Source organism: Equus quagga, chromosome 16, assembly GCF_021613505.1.
Source record: "Equus quagga isolate Etosha38 chromosome 16, UCLA_HA_Equagga_1.0, whole genome shotgun sequence".
In the NCBI taxonomy this organism is placed as follows: domain Eukaryota; kingdom Metazoa; phylum Chordata; class Mammalia; order Perissodactyla; family Equidae; genus Equus; species Equus quagga.
In genome coordinates, this window is record NC_060282.1 from 64,931,368 (window position 1) to 64,956,651 (window position 25,284).

The window sequence follows — 25,284 nt, forward strand, 5'->3', positions numbered from 1 at the left end:
TAAAAGGATTCCTGCCTACCTGGCTTCCTACTGCATGCACAAAGCAGAAGCCACTTTTTTCTACCCTGCATTATGTACTCAAGCAAGGAAAATTCTTGGAAAACTAGCTCCAAGATTGGTAAAGCTAGTTTCAGCTCAGGGCTTCCTTTGAAATTCTAGTCTCCTGTCTCAGTATCTGCCTCTTTCCTAGATGCTAGACATTAAGCATGTCAACCCTCTTCAAGGAAGATGGGATTGCCTACCCTGGGTTGTAGCTTTACACTGGTGTTGGGAAATGGTTATCTATGGGTCTCTCATGCCTCTGCATGTCTTGCTCAGTATGCCAAGAATTCAAGGCCTGACCACTTGTATTACTTATCTATTACTGCATAACAGATTAGTCCAAAACTGCATAGGTTTAAAACAATAAACATTTATTTTCTGACAGTTTCTGTGGATTAGGAAGCTGAGTGCAGCCTAGCCAGGTGCCCCTGACTCAGGGTCTCTGAAAAGGCTGCAATAAGGTGTAGGCCAGGGCTGCAGTCATGTCCAGCCTTGAATGGGGGAGACTCTGCTTCCAAGCTCACTTATGTGGCTGTTAGCAGGCCTCAAGTCCTTGCTGACTGTTGGCCAAAGACATCCTTTCCTTGCCATGCTGGTCTCTCCATAAGGCAACTCACAACGTGACAGCTGTCTTCCCTCAGAGTGAGTGAGTGAGAGAACATGAGAGGGTGCCCAAGACAGAAGCCACAGTCTTTTTATAACTTCACCTCAGGAGCAACATCCTGTCACTTGTGCTGTATTCAGTTAGTAAGAAGTAAGTCGGTAAGTCCAGCCCACAGTCAACTGGAGGGGATCTGCAAAAGAGTGAATACCCAGAGGCAAGAACCATTATGGGCCATCTTCCAGGCTTTCCACCACACCACTCTTTACCCAAGCCATTTTTCATGGTTTGTTTGCAGCAAGCAATCTTGAGAGATGAAGTATCATCTCCTCTGGGACAAAGAGCTGGCTTAGCTTGCTGCTTGCCAGAAAAGCAGTGGGTTCCCCAAGCTCATTGTTTCCTTGCTGCAACACAACCCACTGCATGTGTGGCATCTATCCGGGCCCCTTCGCATCACTCCTGTGGAACTTGGAGGCAAGAGGAATTGATGCAAACATTCTGATGTTCATGCTTTTTATGCTGTGCATTGAGATAAAAGCTTCTTTTTCTCTGACTCAGATGTCTGGTGTCATCTTCCAGCATCTGTGAAACAGTAACAGGCTAACTTGTTGGCTTGTAAGTAGGATAAAATCAAATCACAGACCTGACAGTTTGACTCAATGGGACAACCTCATCAGAATTGTTTATGAGCCTGTGAGACCAGCATTCACACAAGAGATCCATGTACGTGTTATTCATTTTATTTGACAAACACTTATGTGCCTGGTATTATTCTAAGAGTTTGTGGATATAAGCTCATTTAATCCATGAGGTAAGCACTATTAAAAGTCTCTGTTTTACAGATGAGGAAGAAGAGGTGCAAAGATGTTGAATAACTTGCTCCAAGTCATGCAGCTCATTAGGGTCAGAGCCCAGTTATTCAAACAGAAACAAAAACAACCTGGCTACAGCATCCGTTGATCCACTATATCATGCTAACTGTGTTAAGAGTTGAGGAGGGATGGGGCAGAGAGAAGACGGAGAAATGACAAAATAGAAAGTTAATTCCTTAAAACATTCATTGAAATCATTTAGAGTTTTTATTCCTAACACCACAATGTTATAGTTTTTGTTTTTTCATTGTGTATTCGAAGGATAAATTCTACCAGTCATATTAATAAATGCTTTGATTTATTGTGCTGTATCTGATTTGTTAGAATATGATTTAGAAAATTTGCTCTATATTCAGACTATGAAGGTAAAAATGCATTGTTCACAAAAAATTCTGCACATGGAGTTTATAGCAGCTTTATTCATAACTGCCAAAATTGGAAGCAACCAAGATGTCCTTTAGTAGGTGAATGGATAAACTGTGGTACAGCCATACAATGAAGATTATTCAATGCGAAAAAGAAATGAGCTATTAAGTCATGAAAAGATGGGAGTAGGGGCTTAAATGCATATTACAGAGTAAAAGAAGCCAATCTGGAAAGTTTATATACTATCTGATTCCAACTATATGACAATATGGCAAAGGCAAAACTATGGAGACAGTAAAAAGATCGGTGGTTGCCAGGGGTTAGAGGGGAGGGAGGGATGAATAGGGAGAGCACAGAGGATTTTAGGGCAGTGAAACCACTCTGTATGATTCTATAATGGTGAATACATGTCATTATACATTTGTCCAAAACCATAGAAGATACAACACCAAGAATGAACCCTAATGTAAACTATGGACTTCGGATGATAATGATGTATCAGTGTGGGTTCCCTGATTGTAACGAACTATGGTGGGAGATCCCAGTAGTGGGGGAAGTTGTGCACGTGTGGGGACAAGCGGATATGGGAACTATCTGTACTTTCTGCTCAATTTTGCTATGAACCTGAAACCGCTCTAAAAAATAAAGTCTGTTTTCAAAAATGCTTTGAAAATTTCAGTGCACTTTAAAATGTAGAATTAATAGAATGTTTATATTAATAGAATGTGTAGTAAATTTTTGTTAACCTTACTTTATACCTGTTTCAGTCCCCCATGCCCTTGGCCTCGAGTTTCTGCCTGTCACCTCCTCCTTTCCTTAGCAAGTGTAAATGGCATGGCCCCCACTTGGGCTCTCTTCCTCCACTGTCCTTCTCAGCCCAGGTTCAGTCCAGCTGTCTGCCTCCCGCAACACTGTACCCAGGCTGCAGAGCTCTGCTGGAGAAAGGTCCCAATGGTGAAGATGATGTCTACCACACAACTCGACTCCGACATCAGCTCCTCCCTTAGAGTTTCCTGTAACTGTGTTTCCCAAATCAGAGCTTTCTACTTCAAATGTGTATCAGTACGTTTTAACTGTAGTTTTCTTTTTTTGATATTGTACTATTTAAAATAAAAAAATATTTTCAAACTCATGCCATTTATTCCTGCTCTACAGATATTATATGTCAGCTTTTTTGCATATAGATAAAATGTGAATCTATTCAAATTTAATAATGTGAATAATGTGAGTTAATTACATTATTAATTAAGCTGTTTTCTATTAATTAACATAATCTGGTTACTAATTATCACATATAGAAATATGGCAGATAAGCATATCTATCAATGAAGATGCATTAGCAAAAAGGAAAGGGAAAAATAACAGGTGTTTTAATATGTTTAGAGTTGCTTTACTTATTGGGTTACATAGGTTTTTTAAAGAAGATTCGGTGGAAAAGCTGAGTCATAGCCCTCCTCTGACATGCCTCAATGCCCTAGAATAAACCTCCCTGTTCTTAGATCAGGGTACCTCTTCACTCAAGGAGCTCAATCAAAATCTAGTCCAATCCTTTCCACATCTTCTCTTCTAGCAAGACTATGGACCACTCTGTGGGTCAGTATTGATCCCTTAGGGTCTATACTAGTGGTCTCAACTTGCCAGCCCATTGGGCAGATTTGCTAGATAGATGTGACTTACTTGGCCTTTACAGTGTTTTAAGAAAATCCGAATTCATTCCTAGCATTTTGAAATTATACCATTTCGCATTAAAATGTATATTGTTATCTTTTATTGAAAAATTAATTGATCTGGCAACATTGGACCTATGGTCTCACACAGCAACAACCAGCTGGTAGTAGCTGTCAGCCGTTTCCTTTAGAGAGGGCGTGCACCTCTTGCTGCTCAGGAAGACTGATTGTCAGCTGCCATTTATCATCTCACTTTCACCTCTTCTGACACTCAGCATCTGTGATGCCCTGCAGGTACTTTAGGCATTTGAGTTTGTAAACTCTTCTACCCCTAGTCCTTGATATCTTTCTCCCAGCATCACCTATTGATATTGGAGGCTCTGTGATGCTCTAGAAAGATCATGGGCTTCAAATCAAATGGACTCAGCTCTGCCCCTTTCCTGCTGTGTGTCCTGGGTAAGTTTGTTTCACTTCCTTGAACTTCTGTTTCTTTATCTGTAAAGTGACAATAATGATGGCATGGATTTGAGGATTAAAGGCAACAACATACATAATGTGCTTCTGATAGAGCTGAGAAGAGGCAAGAAGTACTCGGTGAGTGTGGCCAGCCTCCACTGCCAACCTCTGATCTCATCTCTCAGGGAGATGACAGGGCCACTCCTGTTAGTCTCAGATGTTGGCAACTCATAAATAATTTATCTGATACTCTCAGGTGTCTAGACACAAATAAGAATATCATAAGAAACTAGATAGTACTTAAGTAAAGTTTATTGCCTATAATTGCTGCCATCATCAAGGAATCATAATGGGTTAAGCTGTTGGCCAGTATCACCTCCATTGCTTGGAGGATGATCTTATGGTAAATCAAATTCTTGCAATTAGTTCTATAAAGAACACAAAAATGAAAAAGTGTGTGAATTAGCATGCTTTCCAAAACTGGAAGAAAAAAAGACAGTTCTCCATATGCCCACACTTATCTGCATCTTTTGTAGGGCCCTTGATAAATATCTAAATAGCTAATTTGTTTTCTGTTTGCTGCTGTAACAAATTATCACAGACTTGGACACTTAAAACAACAGAAACGTATTGTTTTACAGTTCTGTAAGTTAGAAGTCAGACTTGAGTGCCACTGGGCTAAAATCCATGTGTCAGAGGGCTGCCTTCTTTTTTGGAGGCTCTAGGAGTGAATCCATTTCCTTGCCCTTTCCAGATTCTAGAGGCCACCCACATTCCTTGGCTCATGGCCCCGTTCTCCACCTTCAAAGCTAGCAGTGTTGCATGTCTCTGACCATTCTTCCATAGTCACATCTCTTTCTCTGACTCTCTTCTATTGCCTCCCTCTTCCAATTTTAGGGACCCATGTGATTACATTGGACCTACCCAGAAAATCCAGGATATTCTTCCTATCTTAAGGTCATCTGATTAGTACCTTAATTCTATCTGCAACCTTAATTCTTTGCCATGAAATGTAACATATTCACGTGTTCCAGGGACTAGGATGTGGGTGTTTTTGGGGGGGCCATCATTCTGCTTATCATAATGGGTATGCATTTTATACATGTAATATATATGTAATTTATGTACATTATATGTAGATATATAATTTTAAATTTTATCATGAATTGTGTTCTTACTCTGTGATTACCTCACTTAATCCTCACAAGACCCTACAAAGTAGGGACTACTTTTACAAACGAGAAAGCTGAGGCTAGGGCGTTAGGAAATGTGCCTGGGTCCAGAGCTGGTAAGCAGCAGAGTGAGATTCAAACCCAGGGCTGTTTTCCTCTAAAGCCATGTCCTTAATCACTACAGTGTACTGAAATTTGTTCAAATTGTATTTTTCTTTCTATTTTCTAAGAAAATGATTATCATAGTGAAAGTCACATTCTTCTGTGGGAGGGATAGCCCAAGGAGTATGTATCAGTTAAAATTCAAATAAAGATATTGTCTCTTGATTGCCTTGATATGCTACTTACATTTTTTCAAAATTGAATTTTATATTACCACAGACTTTTATAACTAATTTTGACTTTTCATACCATGGCCCAAGTTTCTGAACTATCAGTACTGCTTGCTTTTAAAAAGTCACACAGGTATAAGTTCCTTCGAAGGCTGTGAGCTTTGACTTTGCTTATTTACAGAGTTTAAAAGTAAAGGAGGGGCTGGCCTGGTGGTGTAGTGGTCGGGTTAGCATTTTCCACTTCAGCGGCCCAGGGTTCACGGTTTGGATCTTGGATGCGTACCTTCACACCGCTCATCAAGCCATGCTATGGTGGTATCCCACATACAAAGTAAAGGAAGCCTGGCACAAATGTTAGCTCAGGAACCACCTTCCTCCAGCAAAAAGAGGAAGATTGGCAACACACGTTAGTTCAGGGCCAACCTTTCTCACCAAAAAAAAAAAAAAAGTAAAGGAGAACCTGGGAAGTCATACAATCCAGTTTCTTACCTTGAATACCTCAAATCATCATATTTTCTTGCTATTTAGGGAAATGGTATAGGAATCCATTTTAGACATGTAGGGAATTTTAATTTCTATGATCACAGTTTCCAGAAATATTTTCCTCTACCCATTTTTCATATGATTCTTCTCCAATGCAAATAAGTAGCAATTAAAAAAATTTATCCCAGTCATGGGTTGAAATTACAAGGAACAAGATGAAATTTGAAAGAACTAGTTCAAGCCAAATAACATGCCTGCAATACTTTCAAACAGTATGGTACAGGGCTTGAAGAAATACAACACAAGGCAAAAGTGGTAAGATAGTTAAAAATGCAGTGTATTGAGGGATACATTTAATAAGAATGTAACGGGCATAAGAAAAAAATTAAGGTGTTTTTCTCATTTTCTCATGTGATATCAAGGATATAAAATCCCCTTGAAAGCACAGTATATCTTTGTACCTGAACCTTCCATCTGTCTTAACACAGTGCTTTGCAGAGGAAATGTCTGTTGAACCAGCAATATTTCTATTCACATATGATTACATTAAAAGCAAATTGCAGATCTCTGGAAGAGAAAAGTCATAAATGGTTTATTTAAACCACATAAAAATGAAGTGAGTGTTCAAATGAACAGTTTCAAATTCAAATCTCAACCCACAGCGGATGACTATCTATGTAAAGGCCTGGGAGTGGAGGTAGGGGAAGGAGCTGAGAAGCTGGGGAGACTGTGGAGTTCAGGCTCCACAGGGAATAGTTCCTTACTATATGTTTCATAAATGATTTAAACTACTGAGGGTGGGTGGGGATCATATTTTTAACTTCTACCTCCCTGAGCCTAGCATAGTACCTGACACACACTAGGTACTCAACAAATAGTTACTGAATGAAGAAGAAAGAGAACAAAAGGCATTAAATTCTTAGATGACACCAAACCAAAGAAGAGAGAGAGTGGATGATAACTGACATCTTGCTTTTGAATATGTACCCCATTCTTAAAAATGTTTCACCATGCACAACCACCTGTAAATTACATATTTGTGACCTCCTGTATACCCAAAACATATACCCATAAATAATGTATTTGTGACCTCCTATACTAATATATTGTACACCTTGTAAAATATAAACCCCAAATTTAAAAAGATGAAGTAATCAATATATTTAAAATAATTTAATGGTATTTTATTAATAGTGTCAGAACCTTTTTGCTGTCATTTGATTCTCTATTACTTTGTACTTTTTTAAATTCTTAGTTTAACACTTTGTGATATCATGATTTGAAGATCTGGTTCTAAGTTTAGTTTATTTTAATAGCTATCATAGCTGAAAAAGATATTTCAAAAAGACATTTAGATTTAAATGGAAGAAATGCATTTTTGTTGGCCATACCTATTAAAAAGTACCCATTTTCTCAGCAACCATTCTGCAAAGGTTTTGGTTGAAGTTCAACTAGTAAATTTCCATTTTCTCTGCTATCAATCAGCAATTCTTGCAAACTAATTTAAAGGCATTGCATTTTACCTTTTCAATAGATAAATTTAAGACCCACTGAAATTCATTATTTAGAAAATATTTAAACAAATAGAAAATTATGTTTGCAAAATTTTTAGGTGTGCATATATTAGGGTTTTAATAGGACACATACACACTGGTTTTTGCAACAAAATTACATACTAATGGAAATATTTCCAAGCATCATTTTCAAAACATTCTCTCCAAAGTATTTCTTTCAAAACACATGTACACTTTTTAAGGGGGGCAGGGTGGTAGATGGAATTATTCTCTCACTCGTTGCCAAAACTTTACTTTTTTTTTTTTAAAGATTTTTTTTATTTTTTCCTTTTTCTCCCCATAGCCCCCCGGTACATAGTTGTATATTCTTTGTTGTGGGTCCTTCTAGTTGTGGCATGTGGGACGCTACCTCAGCGTGGTTTGATGAGCAGTGTCATGTCCACGCCCAGGATTCGAACCAACGAAACACTGGGCTGCCTGCAGCGGAGCGGGCGAACTTAACCACTCGGCCACAGGGCCAGCCCCCCAAAACTTTACTTTTAAAGGAAAGTACTAACAGATGAGATAGGGAAATTTGGATCCCTTGTATTTTTGTCAGAGGAAAATGCATCATTCATCTCCATATTTAACTATTCTTTTAAGTTATAGTAACAGTGCTTATGTAGAGCTTATTTTGGTGGTAGATTTATATGTATTAATTCTCTTCACCCTCAGTACAACCCAGTGCAGTAGACACTATTATGATCTCCATTTTACAGATGAAGAAATTGAACCCCAGAGAACCTTGGGCTAAGTAACTTGCCCAAGGTTACATGGCTGGTGATGGCAGAACTATGGTCAGAACCAGGCAATGCGTTATCCAGGAGCTGTGTTTTTAGCCCCAAGTATCTTGAATACTTTGATGGAAGATAAAGAGTTTCCACAACTACTTCCCATCTCAGTACAAAGTATTATATAGATTCTATTGAAAGGATTTGTTTTACAAATTTAACCTCGATGATCTCCTATACCACACAAAAGTGCAATACACTGAATGTGCATGAAGGAGAGTTTCCCTTCAAGTGGAAGCCCACCCTTCTCAGGACACCTCACAGAGCATACGTATGGCTGACTGACAAAGGACTGTGTGAGCGCGCCAGTGTCAACATGTGCATGTTAAATAATTAAGCTTAATTTCTTTCTTTTTAGATAAAACAAAATAAATAGCCATTGGGATATTTTCTTTCTGGACTATAGTAGATTGTCTTGTGCACCCCTAGGATGTGCACCCTCCACTTTGGATGTCTTTTGTCTTAACAGATATTATGACACTCAAAATTACCCAGGAAAAGTACAGTTTCAGTAAAACAGGTGCAGAGGAGTTCAATAGGATAATCCAAACAACCTATTAAATATAATGTGAAAAATATAAGTAAGCTAAACAAGCATATAGAGTTCAGATTTTAAAATCTGATAATGATGAAATGTAATTTTAAATGTACAAATAATTCTAGGTTGCATCACAGGAATGTGAATTGAAGACCTGAGAGAGAATACTCTCACCATGCTAAGGACTTACCCAATCCTTTATAGAGGTCCATGTCTCCTACTGGGCATTTCATCTAAAGAAGAATGCGGAGAATTTGGAAAGCATTCGCATGAGAGTCATAAAACATAAAAAAAAAAAAAGTGTGAGAAAATATTAAAAGAACTGGGATTGTTTATTCTAGAAAATCTAGGGAATTTAAGCGTCTTCCGGTATATGAAGAATTATAATCCCTTAAAGTCTATTTAAGTCTTTGACACATCTGGTTGAGCCAGACACAGATTCCTTAGAGAATTAGTTAAGGAAATCACAGCAACGCACCTCTTTAAGCCAGAGGCTATTAAGCCTTTGCTTTTGAAATGGGTTCAATCATTAATTGCACATAATTGACAGTAAATAACTGAGTCACCAAATGAACAGTATTTAAGAAAAGCTATTATTTCCTACTGATAAGCAACTAAAATATTTATTATCTTCAAAGTCTGCCTAGTAGGTTTGAGCTCAAAGGCCTAATAAGGTTCTCTGAGGAACATAGTAACTGCTGACACAATTTATGTAAATAAGTTATTGTCAACTATTAACAGACATAGTTTACGTACACAATAGATTATCCAAACAAGAGACAGAAAAAAGAAAGAGGAAATGAGAGAGAAAAAAAGGAGCGATTTATATTTTGTTCTTGATACCCATAATAACTAGATTAGAAGACAATGAGATTTACCTAATAGGGAAGGATAATAGTTTTACTTTACATAATTAATGGTCTTAGCAAGATTTAAAGTAATTTCTAGCTACTTTTTATCAAAAAGCTGATGCTAGCAGTTTAAGGGTTCTGATCTCCTAACACTTGCCTTTGGTTTTTCTCACAACTCTAATATAGAAAGTGAGAAAGTCCTGTGATCTGAAAAGCCTTGCATTTGACCCTAATGTAGTCTTGCTTTAAAATAGAATTTTTCTCTTTATTACAAAACGCACTGAACTTCAGGCATTTCAGTTTGAGTATGAACATGGCTAATCTGGAGCAAGAAAGATGTTGAGCCTGGGCCACTCCCATCCCCGACACACAACATGAGCGCTCTCTGAACCATTTTCCAGATCAAAGAAACAGGTTCATTCGGTTTCATGTCAAGGCGGTATAAACTCGTCTCTATTTCAGTTCCTGTGAGTCTCGGAGTTTTTCTAACTATATCTTGGGTTGCTTTGGGTTGTATTAAATTATTTTCCTCAGAAAATTCAATAAATTGGTCACTTTAATGCCCATATTCCTACCTATTTTTTACAGCAGGCTTTTCCTGCTGATTACTTTCTGAGCCAACTCATGACTAGGAACATGTCTTAAACTACTTCCCTCATAAAAATGGTTTTCTTTTTTGCGAAGTTGTGGGCTGCTGCCCTTGGTGTTATCAACATAGCTGGAAACTATAGCAACAACTCATGATGTCTGAGCCACTTAAATAGATGAGTCTGTAGTAGAATGAACGAAAATGTGCCATAAAAGCAATGCAAGTAATATGAATCAAAAACATCTTTGCTTTTGTAATCATGTAGTTGGTAGCATTATTCTTACTTCTCTAGTACTGGTGATTTATCTGCTATAAAACAAATATTCTAACAAATATTTGCCCTCACTTCCATTACCAGCTGGCTTATCAACAGAAGTTATTCAGGTCCTGTGGCTGCCATTTGTCAATTTTTCTCCCTAAGAGAAGTTATATTTCTTGTATTGTTATGCTCCTTAACTCCTCGAAAGTTACAATAAAAGAACTACAAATAACAGAGGATCCTATCATTATATGACAAGTCATATGGTTCCATATCAGGCACTATTTTAGAGAAAAGGTTTTCCGTTTTGAAAAATGGAGGATGACAACCAAGCACTTATCTCATTGGAATATACTGTCTAGAAGAAAACATTGTATTACCTGGTTAGGTAGTTTTTTTGTTTTAATATTGGGATCAACAATTTATAGTACGGCCAGGCCAATTTTCTAAAATTCTGAACATAACGATATCTTAGTATTTCTTTTATGATTTTTTTCCTGTTAACTTTTAGGACTTCTACAAAAAAACCCAAAACTCTAAAATTTGATCATTCCTTATACTAGTACAAATGAAATATAAAATATTGGCATTTTTCTACCTGTTATAGGTAATAATAATGATGATGACAATAGCAGTCAATTGATACTATGTTCCAGTATTCTACAAGTTAATTTAATCCTCAATTTCATGAGATAAGCACTATTATTATCTCTGTTTTACTGAGGAGGGAAAAGTACTATTATCATCCTCTTGTTATTGATGAATCCAGTACTCGAGAGGTGAAATAATTTGCAGAAAGTAGAAAGTGACAGAGCCAGAATTTAAACCTGGGTCTGACCTCTTCCAAAGCTTGTGTTCATATCTGTGGGAAGTGGCGTGTGTGTGTGTATATGCGTGTTCTTCACAGCCGGAGGACAAATTTATCTTGGAAATGTAATGGTTCCCAGACGTTAGTTTAAAAAAAAAAAAAGAAACAAAGGTTGAAATGTGCTGATAGCCAGGTATTTGTCTCTAAAACGAGAATGATGTCATTCCACTTGGAGTTCATTGACACAAAACTTCCTTTTGTCTGAGGAATTTTTCAGCACTGTGAATATGGCTTTAATTAAGAGAGACACTGACCACTTGTTGATTTTGTTACAAGGAAGGAAATTCTCTGTGCCTTATTGTGTGTATTGCTTTGTGTGTGGATCACAGTGAAAATGTATAAAGGACCATTGGCAATGTGTTGATTTGTGTCTACTGCATTTTATATCTACTTCCATATGCCACAGAGAACCATTGTTTAGAAAGATCTGTAGGATTATTATGTTTTGAAGTATAAAAATATGGGATTCACAAACCATTTTCTTTCAGAAGGAGAAGGCCATACTGTGGTAATTGACATTAAACATGAATATTCTTACCTTTACCTGTGAGCTAAATTTTTGACTATCATTTTAAAATATAAGGAAATGTTCCCTGAATTTAGGGAAGCCACATATAAATCCCAGTTCCTCTACTTACCTCTGGAAGTTTACTTGTTCATAGATTTGTAGCAAATTCTCTGGAATCAGATGGTGTACAGCAGACAATTGCCTCAAAATCTGAAGCACGTTACGCATATAGGAATCTTTAAATAGTTGTTTGAGTCTATCTTCAAGTGATATCTGATAAAATTTAAATTACAGTAGTGTTGTGCGGCAAAAAACAAACAAAACAAAACACTCTGCTTCAAAATCTTGACCACTTTACTCCACACCCATTGAATCATATAATTCTTAGTTCTCCATTCACCTTCTGTACCTCTCTTTATCCTATCTGGAAAAAAATAGAGAAACGGGAGTCAAAAACGCAACTTCTATATTTAAAGAATAAGAAAGAGTAAGAGGAAGCTGTAAAGTGTGCTGACTTGGAGATTAATGGGAATGCAATAAATAAATAAAGTTAGTAAACCTAAAAAGATGCATGGAAAGGAAATTTCTCTGTACACAGATCTGCCAATTTGTGAAAGCTCTCTCCTATCTATAAACCCAAAGGCCAAAACTCTGCTGATGAAAAAAGTAGAAAGCTGTTCAAACAATGCTAAATGAAGCATAGCTGTTCCCCTGAATTATCTGGATACTTATTTCACTTCTCTTGAGTTTCCAGGTGACCCCCAGCCACATGTCCGCCAGGCCATTCCTCGGGCGACGCTGATCCCTCCGGCGGTCCAGCGCTCCTGCTCCTTGCCCACACCAGGGTCGTCTTCACTGGCCGGCCCCGGGCGCCTTGGCCCAAGCGGCTCTCGGGCCCCGGGCAGAGGTCGCTAACACTGAGCAGCGCGAAACGCCGGGGAGTCTGAGCCTCCAGACAGGACCCCCGGCGTCCCTGAGCTTCGCGCACACGGAGAGGCGGGCCGGCCTTCGCGCTGCGGCCCGGGATCGGAGGGGTCCCCCGGGAAGAGGCCGGACAGCCGGCTTCCGCGGCGGGCGCCTTCCCCGCGCACTGCCCGCCGCCGGTCTCCGGGCCGCCCGCGCCCTCCGCGGGAGGAGCCGCCTGCCGCCGTGACGCGTCAGGGAGGAAACGCCGGCGCCCGGCGGCCCTGCCGGGAAGGAGGAAGCGCGGGTGCGCTCGGCTCCGCGCCCGCCGCGCCGGGAGGAGCCCCGCGGAGCCGGGTAGGTGTGGGGCCGCGGCGACCCACGGCGGGGGCGGGCGGCAGGGGCCGCGCGCGTCCGGACCGCAGCCCGAGGTCCCCGGGCGGGTGAGATGGGGCGCGGCGGGGGGTGCACGGGCCTCGACTGCCGCCGCTCCACGGAGCAAACGTGACTTTCCCGGGTCCCCTGGCAGCTCTCCGCACCTCCGCCCGGAAACCTCCGAGTTGGTCGGAAGGGGAAAAGCAATACCCTCGCCTCAGCACCCGACTCAGAGTTTGTGGTCTTTGTCTCCCCGTGGTGGATTCAGATTCTGCTTTTTGATTCCTAAACGCCCGAGTGGTGTCGGTGGACCGACAGTGTTAACCCGTGCGCACCTTCAGAGCGAAGAGGAGCTGGGAACGGGGAGGGAGGGAGACCCCAACCTGAGGTCGAAAGTGGCTGCGGGTCACCTGCGAGGATCAGGGATGGAGGAGGCCTCGGGAGTGGAGGGCACGGGAATCAACCTGTTGTCAGCGGACCTGGTGTCTTGAGACTTTAATGCCATTGCTATCCCTTAAGTTCTCTTGTGATTTGAACCCTTTCCGTCTCTTTTCAAGTGAATTTGTCTCTGTTTATTCCCACACTTTTAGCATTCGGCTGTACATCTAGGAGTGCTTTGAGATTTTTAGAGTTTGTCATTTTTAGTGGTGGTTACTTGGAGAGAGAGGAAAGAGAATTCATCTCTTGAAACTTGAACTCTTTCATTATTTAATTGTGCACATTGATTTCTGAACCATGAGTATAATTTTAGACCTGCACAAGAGACTATATAGGGTACACTTGAAATGTGGGAATAAATACAGAGCACTACAGTTCCTAAATCTTTATCAAGGTAAAAAAAAATTTAGATTGCTGTGTATTTTGATTCTGTACTTTGTCACTAGGTTAAGAATTCACCCAACCAATCTGGAAAGTGCCTTATTTATTCAATGAAAACTTAGATAGCTATTACTATGTGCTGGGCTCTTTCTAAGTGCTTTATAAATATTAACTCAAATTATTAGCTCAATATTAAATTATAGCGGTTCTAGCAATAAAGAGGCTGTGCATACTTCGGTTCCCTGACTGTCACTGCAAGAGCTGGAAACATTAGAGGAAGTTTCAGGCATATTTTAGGACTGGGTGTGCCTGCTGGCCCGCTTGGCTACCACTGCTGTGAGAGAAGCCGCCAGCCCTCCACTCCCTGGGGGAAAGGAGTCTGGAGCTGGGGAATGAGACTTCTTCCTTGCAGATCTTTGGCCAGATCCCCAGCATCTTCCGTAAGATGGTTCTTCTCATCGGGTGGTAGTTTGCTAACTCTGGAGAGACCAGAACTTCCCCATTTCTTCAACTGCCACTTCATTGAGCCTAATTTTGTTTTTAAAATGAGCTTTGTTCCTAATCTGTTTGACAATTGATATGACTGTAGTTTAGATTTGAGGGTCCGATTGAACTTGAAATGTACTATAAAATAGAAGGTTATTATTTGTACACATTCATATAACATATGCTTTGCAATCTTACTGCCATTTTCTGTTAGTAACATTGAGTTGATGGGTCAACCTTGCAGGTGTCCATTTTGTGATTTGCAGATATATAGAGAGGATATTTTTCCAGAATAAAATGCCCTTTTCAAATGAATGCCTTGGCCTAATGGCCAGATTGATAAAGACCCAAAACGGTGAATAAAATAGACTTGGTTCTTGTCATTGTAGCTATTATGAATCTAATGTCAAAATCTGCATGTCGTACTAGCTTTCTTTCTCTTTCTAGCTTTCTCTTTCTCTGTCTTTCATATATTTAAATTTCCAGGGAGATGATTAAATGAGACTCTAGGCTTTATTTAATAGGATTATGGAGTGTCTCCTGGAAGCAAGAAGGCTCACTTTCCTCTCATGTAATTGATGGTGCAACAGACATTAGTGGCATTCACGAATTCAATTCAGCCAAACTAACACTTTCATGGTTTACAGAGTGCTTCCAGACATACTCGTGTGCTCTTCAGAAAGACTTTGTAAGGTTGGTGGCCATTTTTCAGTACTGTTTTTACAGATGAGGAAACTGAGGCATGGAAATGTTATAGTGCTTTAGCCAGGATTGCTGGGCATGGCCTGAATAGAGAGCAGGTGTGTGCACAGTGCCTGGCATGTACCAGCCTGTAATAAACATTTGTGAAATGAATGACTCCAAATGCCTTCAGATTTCTTGCTGTTTTAAAACATTATGCCTCTCAAGTACCATAATTGATTTGTACCTGAGATTTCCAGGCCGAAACCAGTGTCTCTCTCTTATTTCAAACAGTATCTGATACAACATATTTTCTACAAAAGAGATGAGAATGCCTTTTAGCCTAATTTCTTAGGATTTAGCATCTCTGGTTTTTTGAAAAAGCAAATAGGTTGCTTATTTTTTTTCTCTTTCAAACATCCTGCTTTTTTTCTCTGATTTTGAGAATGCTTGGATTGCACACATGGTCTTAATATTTGTGTTGACAGCTTTCTTGTCTCTCCCTACTCATTAAGGTCTATGTTAAGGACGACAAATCACTACAGGTTTTCAATGTGAATGAACTCAGTTAAGCAACTTAGATTTATGATCAAACTCAAACACAATGAACATAGGGGTGTTTTTTTAAGTGTCTGACATCACTACTGTGTTTTTTGAAATGTTGCAATTACTGTAGTATAAAGGGTCTTTTTTTTGAAAAACAAAAACCCCTCAACTATTTATATCCTTCAAGCATAACCCTCTGTATCCTAAAGTATGTGACCTCCAGACGGATAACCTTCAATTAGAGAGGAAAATATGGCCACTACCTAGTGGGAGGTATTGAGAAGGACTTTCAGGGAGAAATGAGAGATGGGGTGGCCTTTCCCATGAGGGATATTAAGTGGTAAGAAACCCTTAATGAAGCCAGACTGAGTCATCTGCCTGTCAACGTTCTTCTGTGTGTGGGTGGAATAAAATACTCTTGAAACCTGCCTTGTTTCGGAAACCACTTTACCTTTTCCAATCCTCATGTTTTTTCTCTCCTTTTTTTTAATTCATGTAAATTACTGACTAAACTGCTGATTCATGAAACTCAAATTATGTAACATGTTATTCCTGACAGAAACAGCTCCCACATTATTTTAAGGGACTCCGCTGTCTGTTTTCCTTTACCTATTCTATTCCTTATGGTGAAGTCTTTGTTCTCATTTCACTTTTTTTTTCTATTTCATGGAGGAAAAAGGAAAACCTAAGAGGTGCTAATTCCACATCTTGTAATTCATGTCAAAGTAATTTTAACTCAATACTGACTTTGAGTTCATTGTCATTGCCGAGGAAGACAACATGGAAATCAGATGTTGAGGGCCAATTCAGAGCATCAACCAGTAAAATTTTATGGTTTGAACCCTGTCTGCAGCCGAGCCAGAGAGTTTTCAAAGGGAATTAGGGCAGTGTACCATATCCTTGCCCTTGTCCAATTTCTCAGGGCCTTTCCTATTTCCCGCAGGTCTGGGAAACCTGCCTTAGTTTGTCTCCTTGCAGTCACTATTTCTTCTATTTTTCAAAACCAAAATCTGTTTTTCTTTGGTGGAAGTGGGAGATGAGTGAGAGAAGGGTGATTTATAAGGGGAATTGTTGTAGGGTAAGAGATTGATAATACATGCGTAAAATGGAACATAGGAGGTGTGTGGGTGAAAGAAAAGATGTTAGTGAGATCTCATGACGGAGAATTCATGCAGAGAGCTGCTGTGCCTCCCCCAACCGGTGCATAAATGTGGGGAAGACCTATATGGGATCAAAGAAAGTCCGGGAAGGATTAGAAACATCTATTGACATATGATATTGGCGGGCAGAGTTCCTTTGTGCTACCAAGTGCAGAAGTGTCATTATAGGTAGCTGTTTCTTCAGGCCACGAAATGAGTTTGCTTGGAGATAATTAAAATGTAGAGAGCTGGTTTGGTGGCTTTTAACTTCACAGTAGGGATGATTTGACAGGCTTTTGGCTGAGTAAAGGTCTGGATTTGGTATCTTTTTAAAGGCTTACTCTTTTTGGGGAATGCCTATAATGTTGAAATAATAATGTCATTCTTTTCACTGTTTTGTTTTTTTGGTGAAGAAGATTGGCTCTGAGCTAACAACTGTTGCCAATCTTCCTCTTTTTATTTATTTTTTCTCCCCAAAGCCCCAGTACATAGTTGTATATCCTAGTTGTAGGTCATTCTAGTTCTTCTGTGTGGGATGCTGCCATAGCACGACTTGAGGAGTGGTGTGCAGGTCTGCGCCCAGGATCTGAACCAGGGAACCCAGGGCCACCAACGGAGAGCATGAGAACTTAGCCACTCGGCCTTGGGCTGGCCCCTGTTTTGTGATTTTAAATAAATGACACTGGGGCTGGCCCGGTGGCGCAGCGGTTAAGTGTGCATGTTCTACTTCGGGGGCCCAGGGTTTCCCAGTTCAGATCCTTGGCGCAGACATGGCACTGCTGATTAGGCCATGCTGAGGTGCTGTCCCACATGCCACAACTAGAAAGACCCACAACTAAAATATACAACTATGTACCGGGGGGATTTGAGGAGAAAAAGCAGAAAGAAGATTGGCAACAGTTGTTAGCTCAGGTGCCAATCTTTAAAAATAAAATTAAAAAATAAAAATAGATTAAAGTTAACTTAAAGTGATCTGGTTTCCAACTCAGCATCCACACATGCAAACATATATATAAGACCAGTGTATAGACTATATAATCCAATGTACACGTATATTATACATAGGACTAGCTACAAGGGAATACAGGAATCATATCCTTAGTTTCTCAAGAAAACACTGTACATCACTTTTTTCCTATTTTTATTTTAGTTTGTCTCTTATATTTTCTAAGCATTATTTTTAATTATGAAGGCATGCATGCCTTTAAATTCAAGCAGTTGAGAAGCGTGTGAACTAAGTCCTCTCCATTCTAATCTTACCCACAAAGATAACCACTGCTAAGTTTTTATATCTGTCTAGATCTTTTCCCATGCTTATTTAAATTTGCGTATCTGTAAACGTACATGGAGGTTTTAAAAAATAGGAATCATTCTACACAATTTGTTCTTGTATTTTTTATTTAACACTTTATCATTGACATCTGTAGATCGACATCATTAGTTTTGACAGCTGCATGGAATTCCAGTTTATAGTTAATAATGTATCCATTTTCTATATTTGTATGTTTACTCTTTTGTATCTTTTAAAATATATTAAGTCACCAAAGTAATACATTTTTTAAGAAAAATTAAAAGGAGAAAAAGAGAAAATAAGAATCACCGGTAAACCTACCACTCAATAGTCACTTAGCATTTTAGAGTGTATCTTTCTAAACTTTTATTTGTGTGTGCATATCCATATTTTCAATGCCATTAAAAAATTTTTCTCTTATACAGGCTTGCTTTGTTGGTTAGAGAATCATGTTTATGTAGCCAACCAACGTCATAGATTCCATGCACCTTTGAACCAGTTATTTTACTGTGTTTCCTGGCCACCTGCCATTCCCCAAACCTGGATAATACTCTTGGAAATTTATACTACTGCTCATAAAAGGGAGTGAGGTGACGGTGTGTGGATGGACTGACAACTCCATCCAAATCAGCATAAAGCATATATTCTTCTACTGGAGGTCAGTGTATATTTATATTTTAAGTACAGCTAAAGTACACGATATTTAAGAAGAGCAGTGATAGAATACTCACATATGATTGATTGTGATCACTAAAGAAGCAGCAGAAATAATAGACTCGAACCAAGGAAAAAGTGTTGAATTCATTAAAAATTAGAACAGCTAAACTTTACATGTTTTGAAATAATTTCCTAAGATAAGTACATTGTTTGAAGTAATTGGTTTGACAAAGCTCCCACCAATGGTAGGAATAGGTGGCCTTGATGTTTCTTGTGATCCTATTAGATTAGAGGCTGTCTCAGAGTTAGTAACACTTAGTATAATTTTGTGCATACAACTCCTCAGTTACTAACGCCACCAGTTTTTCCAGACAGGGCTAACAACTCTCCACCCCCTGTTTCTTCTCCCACTGCGCATGTGCACAAGCTGTCGCCTACACTTTCCTCCTATGTCCTTTTGCAGCCTTACCACCGTTCTGAGAATTTAGTCCCCTTTTGACCGTGTTCTTTTTTCCTCTTTTTCCAGCTTTTGCTTTAAGAAAATTTCTCCCTGTCCTTTCTCTCTCCCACTGTCTTCATTTTGGTCTTGAGCAGAAAAGATACTAATCATGGTGATACAGTTAAGAAAAAGCCTTTAATAAAGAAAAGGAAAGCTTTTAGTTTAGGAGGAAAGGTAGACATTAAAAAGAACTAGTGGTTTCAACCTTCAAAGCCCTTGAGAATACCCAGTAATTGCTTTCAAAATTTCCGCAGAAGTCTCCACCCACCTCCTCTTCTCTAAATAAGCTGTTTTTCCTTAAGTATTGGCATATACAATAAAATTTAAAACTATTTATAATTTTTTTTGGATCACGTCATTGCAATTGCATTGTTTTGTGCTGCTTTTTGTTTTCCTATCGAAGATGTCAGCCATATTATGCATTGAATAGAGAGTGTTTTGTTCTTCAAAGCTAACTCCTAGGTAAGACCACGGTTCTCTTCAGAAAATACATCCGAAATTCTAGATATTTCGTTTACCTCTTTGTTTTTAAGTAAGTTGAAGACTGAGAAGACTATCTTAGACCAAAGCTTAGCAGTCTTTGAGAGTGGTATGTTAGGGTTCCAAACCCTTTCCTGCCACATTTTCATTAGCAGAGATATGCGTTGGTGAGAAAAATGGATCAGCCTTCCATCCTTGGGGCTGGAGAAGCGGCAGTACTGGTTGCAGGAACGTTCGGTTGCCTTGCGGCTGGAGACTCTCACGGGAGGTAGAGCTGGGGGATGAGGCCCACGGGGCTGACTTCACACCGGCTTCAGCTCACCTGCGAAGGTGCTTCGGCAGACAGCATGAGGAGCTCCGCACCGAGCCAACAGCTGCTTAAACTACGCTGGGAGCAAAGGCCTGTTTTTTCACGAACATTAATGAGAAAGGTTTTGAAGAGACGTTTTTTTTCAGCCTCCAAACAACATGGTACTAAAATTGATGATGGCTTAAACACGAGAGTACCATATTATTTGCTTATTTGAGCTGGGACTCCTGTTAATAAACATTCAGAAGTTAAGACTTTGCTACAATTTTAAAACATGGCTCTTAGTTTTGTAGTTCTGGGTGTACATAGTTGTGCATAGTTGACGTTTTGGTCAGTTCAACATAAGTACTTTTCTCTCTTTTCTAATTGATCTCCTTTTACCTCGCCGCCCCGCCCCCTTGACTATTTAGTTTATCTTATCTATTTTTTGTCTGTAAGGGAATGATTTTTTTTAAATTAATGAAAGGTAAGACATTCCAATGTTTTAGCAGAGAAAAGTTTTAAAGAGATTTATAAGACTATGACCCCTTTTCCCTTTGAATTTTGTCTTCCTCTTTAGGTTTCCTTTATTTCTGATTCCCACTAACATTAACATCATTTATTTCTGTTCCTCCTTTAAAAGTCCACTCAAGTGTGAACAAAAGTCCCTGTCCCATTGAATTATTAGTTACTTTCATTGGACATTTTAGGATTAAAAATTTGCCTTTGAGATGCAGAAAGATGTTTGTGAATTGCTACCTCTGTGTAGAAAAACAAGGAAAAAATTATATGTTTTTGATGTGTTTGCATAAGTGTACAGAGACTCTGGGAGGATACATAAACTAGCAGTGTTTATCTATTTGGGACTGGGTGAGGAGGACTGGATGGGAAGTGGACTTCTCTTTTTATTTTCTTGGTTTTTGAACCAGATGAATATGTAACCTATTGTAAACATTGTTTTAAATATGTCTTTGGATTCCCTAGCTTTTAAAAAATAGATCTGTGTATTCTGTTGTTCCTTTTCCATATGTGTTTAGAAAAGTCGTTGTTTTAAGTCCTTTTTTAAGAATGCATGTGCAGGGGCCGGCCCTGTGGCCGAGTGGTTAAGTTCGCGCTCTCCCCTTCAGCGGCCTGGGTTTCACAGGTTCAGATCCTGGGTGCAGACATGGCAGGGCTCTCAGGCCATGTTGAGGCAGCGTCCCACATAGCACAGCCAGAGGGCCTTAGAGCTGGCATATACAACTATGTACTGGGGGGCTTTGGGGAGAAGAAGAAGAAGAAGAAGAAGAAAAAAGGTTGGCAACAGATGTTAGCTCAGGTGCCAATCTTAAAAAAAAAAATGCATGTGTAGTCTAGTCTCAAAGGACTAGTAGTGTTTTGCCGCATCCTGACCTGGCCTCGTTCCCCGTCAGCGCGCTCAAGTGCTGTGACTAAGATTCATTATGAAGCTTCCCTTAGGAAATTCTGATAACTGCAAGTACGGCCAAACCTTGAGTAATTGTTGGCTTATTGGAAGAGCTGTTTGATTGAAATTATCTGCGGTATTCTGCTGACTGGATATTCGCTTGCTTCCTAATAAAACTGTTAGACAATACCAGCACAATTAGTACAAAGTTAGTTGATTTTTTTCCCCATGGTGTCTTCTATCTTATCATCATGGTTATAATTTACCTACTTAGGATTAACTGAGTTTGGTGCTTTTAGAAAATAAAGCTTGGTTTTCTTTTAGCGTTTAGATAATTCTGCTATTTTCAGTACATGTTAAACCAAATAGTTTCTTTCATCAGGATTTTTGTAGTTTTTGTCATTTGTGACCTGTATTTTACTCTGTGGAGAGCAAAGAGAAAGCAACTAATATTTATTGAGTACCTACCATGTGCTGGATAGTTTAGAGACTTTATTTTATTAACTTCTCATAATAACTCTGTGGGGTAGGTGGGTAGTTTTATTTTACAGATGAGAAAATCGGGGTTTAGTGAGGTCTTGAAGGTAGCTGTGTGTGGCCAACACGGGGCAGGGCTGATGAACAGGTCTACCTGGATCTACCGGGAGGGCCCTGAGCCTCTGAGAAGGGTTGGTAAAGGCCCACTCTCAAGCCCCTCGTCAGAAAGAACACACGGAATTGATTCACAGATAACTCAGATGCCCATCTGCTGATGAGGCACTGGATAAATGAGTGTGAAAACTGGCTTTTAATTTTTACTTTCTTATTCTGGTATTTATATTAATGTTTTAATTTAGAAACTACTGCCATATTTCAAGAAGAAAGCTGACTGAAATTGGGTTAAATATCATATATTTCTTGCCTAATAGAAAAGGACTTAAAATTCTAAGTTTAATTACTGAATGTGTTAAATTCTGAACCTACAGAATTTGAATGTCTTGTGTTATCTGTAGAGCTGTCAGACTCCGACTGTTAGCAACCTGTGTCCAGTGAACTTTGCCAACTCTAACAAATGCTGTTGTCATATTCTAAAAGCCCTTAATGATGATAACTAGCACCACTTATATTAATCCTTGGAAATAGAGCAGTCAGCAGGTACAATCCAACATTTTGTTGATTTTTGTTAGATATTAGCTAATGCAGATATATGGTGTATCTTGGCACATACTGGGATGAGCTCTTGTTAACCAAGTAAGAATGAAAGAACATTTTAGGTCCGAGTTCCCGTGATTCTGTTATCTAATAAAATGTATTTATGTTCTGGGCAAAGATGTTGAGAAAGATACTAAGGAAAGTCAAATGATTAGAGAAGTTTAAAAAGGTCATGGATAGTGAATGGAGAGGGCAGAATAAACTCATAGCATACTCCAGAGTCTCTTAACACTTAATGCTTAAAAAAAAAAGACAACTAAACACAGCTTTATTGAGACTTAATTCACATGCCATTAAATTCACCTTTTAAAGTGTAAAGTTCAGTGGTTTAGTCCCAGAGTTGTGCAGCCATTGTCACTATCTATTTTCAGAACATTTTCATCATCCCCAAAAGAAACCCTAGACTCATTTAGCAGTAACTCTCATCCCCCAGCCCTTGGCAACCATGAGTTTACTTTTTCTCTATATAGATTTGCCTGTTCTGGATATTTCATAAGAAATGGAATCATATAGTATGTGGTCTTTTATGACTGGTTTATTTCATTTAGCATAATGTTTTTAAGGTTCATTCGCATGATAGCATGTGGTACTTCATTTTTTTTTTATTGCTGAAAAGTTTTCCATTGTATCAGTATACCATATTTTCCTTATTCATTCATCTGTTAATGTATATTTGGGTTATTTCCACTATTTGGAAATTATGAATAATGCTGCTATGAATATCCATATGCAAGTTTTTCTGTGGATATATGTTTTTATTTCTCTTGGGTCTATACCTAGGAGCAGAATTGCTGCTAGGTCTTGTGGTAAGTGTTTAACTTTTTGAGGAATTGCCAGTTTTCCAGTGTTTGCAGTGTTTTACAATCGCACCAGTAATGTGTGAGGGTTCAAATTTCTCCACATCCCCACTAACACTTGTCTGTTTTTTTGATTTTGATCGCTTTAGTGGGTGTGAAGTGGTATCTTGTTGTGGTTTTGGTTTGCATTTCCCTAATTGCTAGTAGTGTGGAGTATCTTTCATGTGCTTATTGACCATTGGTATATCTTCTTTGGACAAATGTCTATTCAGATACTTTGCCCATTTTTTCATTGGGATATTTGTCTTTTTTGTTGAATTGTAGGAGTTCTTTATATATTCTGGATGCACATTACTTACTAGATATATGATTTACAAATATTTCTTCCATTCTGCGGGTTTTCTTTTTCATTTTCTTTATGATTTCCCTTGAAGCACAAAAGTTTTTATTTTGATGAAGTCCAATTTGTTTTTTCTTTTGTCACCTGTGCTTTTGGTGTCGTTATCATCTAAGAAATTATTGCCTAACCCAAGGTTACAGAGATTTACTATTGTGTTTTCTTCTAAGAGCTTTATAGTTTTAGCTCTTACTTTTAGATCTATGATCTACTTTGAGTTAATTTTTGTTTATGGTGTGACATAAGGGTCCAACTTCATTCTTTTGCATGTGGATATCCAGTTGTCCCAGGACCAATGGTTGAAAAGAGTGTTCGTTCTCCATTGGATTATCTTGGCATCCATGTCAAAAGACAATTGACTGTAAGTGTAAAGGTTTATTTCTGTACTTTCAATTCTGGTTTATTGATTTATCTATCTTAAGGTCACACTGTCTTAATTAGCTTAGCATGGCTTTGTAGTAAGTTTTGAAATCAGGAAGTTTGAGACCTCCAGCTTTGTTCTTCTTTTTCAAGATTGGTCTATTTTGGGTCTATTTCATTTCCATCTGAATTTTAGGATCATTTTGTCAATTTATGAAAAAATGGCAACTGAAATTTTGATAGGAATTGCATTGAATCTATAGATCAATTTGGAGAGTATTGCCATCTTAATGATGACTAGTCTTCAGGTCCATCGACAAGAGTTGTTTTTCCATTTATTAAGGTCTTCTATAATTTCTTTCAACAATATTTTGTAGTTTTCAGTGTATAAGTCTTATGCTTCTTTTGTTAAAATTTGTTCCTAGGTGTTTTATTCTTTTTGATGCTTTTTAAAATGGAATTCTTTCCTTAATTCATTTAATGTCTGCTCATTGCTGCTATTTAGAGATACAATTGATTTTTTATTAAGATATAATTGACATATTAGTACAATTGATTTTTGAATATTAATCTTCTATTCTTCAATCTTGCTGAACTTATTTATTAGTTTGAATAGTTTTTTGGTGGATTCATTAGGATTTTCTATATACAAGATCATATCGTCTGCATATAGAGATAGTTCTGCTTCTTCCTTATGAATCTGAATGCCTTTTATAATTTTTTTTTCTTGCCCAGTTGCTCTGGCCAGAACCTTCAGTACAATGTTGAATACAAGTGAAGAGAGCTCATATCCTGGTCTTATTCCTGATCTCGGGGGAAGAGCATTCAGTCTTTCACCATTGCATGTGGTGTTAGCTGTAGATTTTTTGTAGATGCTCTTTATTAGCTTGGGGAAATTCTCTTGTATTCCTAGTTTTTGTGTTTTTATCATTAAAGGGTGTTAGATTTTGTTAAATTCCTTTTCTGCATCTATTGAGATGATTATGTGGTTTTTATCTTTTATTCTATTAATACAGTGTAT

At 38.6% G+C, this 25,284-nt stretch overlaps 1 protein-coding gene and 1 long non-coding RNA gene across 4 annotated transcripts in view; one reads left to right on the forward strand and one right to left on the reverse strand.

Annotated features, from left to right (window-relative positions):
* Positions 1 to 392: 392 nt before the first annotated feature.
* LOC124227876 (uncharacterized) lies at positions 393 to 13,092 on the reverse strand. Of its 3 annotated transcripts, none has more exons than XR_006885575.1 (4): positions 12,677 to 13,092; positions 12,079 to 12,372; positions 9,064 to 9,106; positions 393 to 1,225 (listed from the first exon to the last, which is right to left on the reverse strand). It is a non-coding gene; the product is annotated as an uncharacterized LOC124227876 (long non-coding RNA). The 3 variants fall into 3 exon arrangements; XR_006885574.1 differs by having other exon boundaries at positions 12,079 to 12,368; positions 12,677 to 13,088; XR_006885573.1 differs by having other exon boundaries at positions 12,079 to 13,080.
* Positions 13,093 to 13,106: 14 nt separating this feature from the next.
* SGK3 (serum/glucocorticoid regulated kinase family member 3) overlaps positions 13,107 to 25,284 on the forward strand; it is a 119,604-nt gene continuing 107,426 nt past the window's right edge. Inside the window, exon 1 of the mRNA XM_046641889.1 lies at positions 13,107 to 13,208. The gene's annotated coding sequence lies outside the window, so the exon portion shown is untranslated. The remainder of the gene's footprint in view (positions 13,209 to 25,284) is intronic.